This window comes from Pleurodeles waltl, chromosome 3_1 (assembly GCF_031143425.1).
Source record: "Pleurodeles waltl isolate 20211129_DDA chromosome 3_1, aPleWal1.hap1.20221129, whole genome shotgun sequence".
Classification (NCBI taxonomy): domain Eukaryota; kingdom Metazoa; phylum Chordata; class Amphibia; order Caudata; family Salamandridae; genus Pleurodeles; species Pleurodeles waltl.
In genome coordinates, this window is record NC_090440.1 from 1,424,966,200 (window position 1) to 1,424,971,849 (window position 5,650).

Sequence of the window (5,650 nt, forward strand, 5' to 3'; positions counted from 1 at the left end):
AGATTTTACCCATTAAAGAGCTCGGACCATCCCATGTCTGGGCCCCTCCTACCCTTTCCATTTACCCCCTGGTTTGGCAGCTGTAGGATTTTTGGGGTTCCCCTGTTTTGGCCCTGGAGCCTTCTGCTCATCAGCCTTCCCAGTGCTGGTGCTTGCTATGGGGGTCTGCCTTACTTGCTGCCTTGCTGCCTGCCCCTTGGAGGTTGGGGTTGAGCTTTGTGGTGTCCACTGGAGGGATGCCTTCATTTATGGATCCTGGTGCGCCAGTGTCCATATCCTCAAATATGGATGCCATAGTTGCCATGGGTTCTACCTTCAGCTACTGGTGTTTCTGGATCACCTCGAGTTCCAGTAGTATGCCTCTGGATATTACCTGTCCTGTACCGTCAAACAGACAGCAACTGCCTATAGAGCAAGAAAAACCGCACAGTCACTCCCAAAAGCTAAGTTGAGGGTTATAGGTGATAACACCTAACCATGGATCCCCTCTCCAGAGGTCTGAGTGCTGACAAGCCTATGAAGGATGTTAGGAGGGTTTTAAGCCTCCAGCATTAGTCCACTCAAATGTCAGGAAAGATAGAGGTAGTAGGGAGCGCAAATATTACCGAGCCCTAAGAGCTGACCACGCGGTCCTTGGAGATTCCATTTTGCGCCCCTAATGGCCAAACGGACACCATCACGCTGGTGTCCTTCCTCTCTCTTCCTATAGACGAGTGGGCCTTGTCCGGTTAATTTGCATACATTGCAAATTTACTTCACTTCCAAGTCAAAGTAGCAGATCCAGTAAACATCAAAATTACTCCCACTGGACAGTGGTTTCACTCTGATAAGAACAGATACTACACTTGATCTTAGCCAAAAGGCCGAGAAGTGATCAAGCTAAATAGAGAACTGTTCCTAGATAAGGTCATCAAACCAGCAGGGATCCCAGGGGAGGATGTGCTGAGCTGACAAGCTTCAGCATCCGGCTGGATTTTTCTCCTGAGTTTCATCTTACATACCCTCTACAGGAAGTACTGGGAGTTCTTCCAAGGGATGAAGGAGGAGAAACCATACAACTCCTTCAACGTGACGGCAGGATGGGAGCGAGCATCTACGGAGAAGAGGATCACTGTGGAGATGACCAAGTCCCACATCCCGGACCGGAACATAGCATCACAAAAAGACCCACCAAGGTCAGAGACAGACGAGGCATATGTAACACAACTTAGTAGGCCATCATCAACCTCCACAAAGACCCAGCTGGGAAAGACGGACTGAGGCACCCATGGCAAGCTTCTACTTGGGAGAAGACGAGGGCAGGATCCGCTACCCAGGCCAACCTTTTACCTGCAGGAAGTGGAAATAAAGGGATAGATTGCCCCGAGAAGCCCTGCAGGATCTGCACACAGACTGGGCACGAGGCAAGCGGCTGCACAGGAAAGAAGGCATGCAACTTATGTGGAGGAGAAGGACACACCTACTACCAGTGCCCAAAGCCAGACAGACCCAGAACCTACGCAGCAGCAGCTACAGGAACCCCAGCCCAAAGACCACCAGACCAAAGCTGGACCCAACCCCAATGTCAAGGTGAATGCCCTCTTGAAGGCTTCCAGAGAGGAAGCTCAGAAGAAACCAGAGACAACCAGGAGAAGCAACCCAACACTACCGGCCCAGCAGAACCAAAAATCCCCAGGACCCGGCTCAGAAGAGGAAGAACCTGAACCTACAGTGGAACCAACCACAGTGAAGTACTCAGCACCCCCACCGGAGGCTTCAGCCTCCGTAGGACCCACCCACTCTGAGGGAAAGCCCGAGGGGGGAACGCCAACCGATGCACCGGAGGCCCAAGGAGAGTCAGAACAGACTCCAGTGACTGGGACTGAGGAGGGAGATGGGATTGTTGCTACCACCAGGACCCAAACCCCAACCCCAGCCTCAGTCAAAGCAAAAGCAAAAAGAAAGAAAAAGAGCAAACACCCGCAGAAGAAGGTGGACAGCAGCAGCGGGGAGGAGGAGGAGATAGAGGAGGTCTGGAATCAGGTGAAGTCCCAGAGGCTGTGAGACAAGTGCAGGAAGGAGAAAGAGGAAAAGGAGTGAAGGAGGCATGCCCTGACCAAAGGGAAACAAACACCGCCAAAAGAAGAGCCAAAGCCCAAACCCCCGCAAGAAGCAGCAATGGAGGCGGACAAGGAAGTGGACCAAAACCTCCAAAGACCAGGAAGAAAGAGGCAATGGCAAAGGAAGGAGGACTTCTACACCACGAAGAAGAAGCACGTCACTTCCCAAGCCAAGGAACAAAACGGCAACATCACAAGCAACTCCGATGAGGAGAACATAGAAGACATGGGAGGTGCCACGGACGAACAGAACCTGGCCATACAAACCGCGCTCCAGGAGCTACATCAACTGCTAGCCCCGAGAGATGTCACCAGGCCCCTAGTGTAAAAACCCAGTGGGCGGAAATCCCAGAGGCAATAGCCGAAATACAGGATCCGGAAGACAACAAGAGCAAGAGAAAGGAGGACCAGCAGGTGGCTTAGCACCCCCAATAGAACAGCTTAGGGCCCCCAACCCCAGTAGTGGTTCTCCCCTACCCAGACACTGACAGCTAGTGCTAAGACAATGGCTATATCATTGTTCACCCTAAACTTCAGGAGAATAAAGGACAGGTTAGGCGTGTTGGCACATTGTCATTCCTGGCAGCCCAGAACCATAATGTGTGCTTTCTGCAGGAATGTGGGATTCTGTACCCCCAGATGTACAGCGAGTTTGAATGGCAATGGACGCCCAGGCCATCCTTTTGGTCCGGAGGAAACAACTGAAAATCATCTGGAGTCGCCATTCTGATCAAGGGCAGGCATTTCACCACCAATAGGGTTACTGAGCAGGTCAACGGAAGAGTGCTGGTCGTGGGCAGCTCGTGGTCCAGTGAGCGCGTTATGCTCATCAATGTCTATGCCCCCCCCCGGATAAGAATGAATGGCTTGAGATATTCAGGGTCCTCAGGATGAAGCTTGCGACCTCCAGGACCATACTGATCGGTGGTGATTTTAACTGCCCAGTAGAGTTAGATGAATGCACTTGGTCAGACTCTGCAGGAATGGATGTGACGTCCAGGCTGTTGGTGGAGATGAAAGGTGAGGCATCCCTGAGGGATGTCATCTGGAGTATGGGGCCGAACATCAGCAATTACTTCTGGAGTAAGCCAGACGGATCTGTGCATTCACGGATCAATTTCCTCTTCACCTCCCTAACAGTGAAGCCTGGGCAGAGCTCCATGATCCCCGTCCACTTTTCGGACCACAGAGTAGTCAGTTTCAAGGGGGAATTTACAGGGAAATTATCCGCTGGCCACGGATCGTGGAAACTGAACTGCTTGTTGCTGGAAAACAAGGAGTTAGTGGCTGACCTCAGAGTTGCGTATGTAGAGTGGAGGGAAGTGAGGGACCTCTTTCACTCTGCTGGCGAATGGTGGGAATGTGTGAAGGACAGGTTCCGGTGCTTCTTCTAGGATGCAAGCAGAGCTGCTCCAGGGGAAAAAAAGAGTGAGTTCAGGCGGCTGCAAAGCAAACTGCAGCGCCTGTTCGAACTCGAGCACAGGGGATGGGACGTGGATGACAAACTGGAGGAAACCCGAAAAGGGCTCACAGAGCACTTCAGAGAGGAATGCAGAAAAATCATCTTCTGGACCTCGAGAAGGACGAGAAATGCAATTCGTTCTTCATCAAGAAACTTCACAGATTATTTGGCAGATGATGGATTATGTGAACATGCAGCAAATCTATAATAATCCGAAAATGGCCATAGCCACACAATTGCATAGTTCCAGTGGCCCTGCTTATAGTCTGTGTAAATTGACTTTCCAATCTTAATCCACCACGTACATTTTCTAAGTCCGATCTCTACCATGTACATTATTGTCGACATCAGACATCGTCATTATACTGTGCATGCATCCCACCCTCTACAAACCCTCACCACCCTCTTCATACACTCTTTACCCTGTATGTTTTCTCTGTCCTTCACTTGCTATCTTCTGAATGTAGCTCAAAAGCTCTCCACCCTCAACAACACCTTTTAGATCTGCTTGTCAACCTCTAGATGTGCTCACCCTCCAAATGTGCTCTACTTCCCATATGCTTTCCACCCCCTCCAGAGTCTCTCTACCAGGTAGACCTACTCTTCACATTCTCTCTTCACTTTGAACATACACTCTAGACTGTGTGCTTCAACTATCCATGCTCCATACCCACTCTACATCAATTCTCCACCCCCTCTCTCAGCAATCTCCTGTCTTCGTATTATATCCACTTTGCGATCCCCATTCTTTGTCCACCCTTAATATCTGTCCCCTGAAATGGCTCCCCATCCTCCACATATGCTCTCCACCAACCAAGTCTACTTTTACTCTCCATGTCTGCACCTCCCATCACATTTACCCTCCAAGTTCATGCAGGACTCTGCTCTCTATCCTTCACATCTACACTACATATGCACTATACCGTTCACATTTGTTGTCCACTGTGTGCATCCACTCTTTACCCTGTACATACATCCCCATATCCACTCTCCAAAATATACATACACTCCCTGATTCCCTGACTCCCAATTAAATGCCATCCTTTTTCTGCTTTCCATCTGCAAGATGCACTCTCTACCCTATCCATGCACACCCTGCATATCCACTCTATCCTTTCCCCAAGCCCACCTCTCTTTTCCATCATGTACAATGGCTCACCACACCCATTCTCTATTTCACCCATCCTCTCACTGCACACCATATGTTCTCACAGTGCAGTACATATGCTCTTGGCTATCTACTTCCCATACTCATTATATTTATCTTCCTCCTACCTTGACCCGCCCTTCTCAACATATATTAAAAAGTCTGCCAGCCATATCCACTCTCTGCCCAGCACATACACCCTCTACATTTACTCTTGTATAGTACTCTGCACATGCTCTCTCCAACCTCCATTTGTGCTCTCCACATATGCTCTCCACCCACCAAATACGTTTTCTTCCCTCCTTGTGCTCTGTCCACGCATCACTTCTTCGTCATTTACATGCTCTCTACCCAAGGCACCATCCTCATGCTGTTTTTACTCTGCACTTGCACGCTCTTCCTGCTACATTCACTGTCCTTGGGCCGCATCCTTCTCACTACATCGGCTGAACAGACTCAACATCCATTTTTCACCCTCAAAATCTTCAATCTACAGCCATGTTCTCTTCTATCCATCTTCTACTGCCACTGTTAATATGTGCACATCGCACTCCTTTAATACACACTCTATATCAGCTTTCATACCTGATCACCCATTCTCCATCAGGTATCTCCACATATCAGCCCTCCATATGGGTGCTACACTCTGTACATGAGCTCCCCACAGTCACTCTTTATTTTCAATGCTCGATCCCCACCATCCACGTGTTTTCTACTCAGCACTTGCACTGCTAGTATTCTACCCAGCACTTGCACTGCTAATGTATATCCATTATTCAACCTCTGTATCCACCCTCTTCATCTGTTGTTCAACTCACACATCCAATCTAAGCCTTCTGCGTCCACTCTCCCAAATTCCAAAACCTGTCTGCACCCTATACATCTGCACCCAACACTTGCTCGAGAAACTCCAAACACCACTTCTGCTCTCAGTGCACTACA

The 5,650-nt window shown here is 49.5% G+C and overlaps 1 pseudogene; it reads right to left on the bottom strand.

Annotated features, from left to right (window-relative positions):
• Positions 1-723: 723 nt before the first annotated feature.
• LOC138285975 (U2 spliceosomal RNA) lies at positions 724-875 on the bottom strand (annotated as a pseudogene).
• Positions 876-5,650: the final 4,775 nt, after the last annotated feature.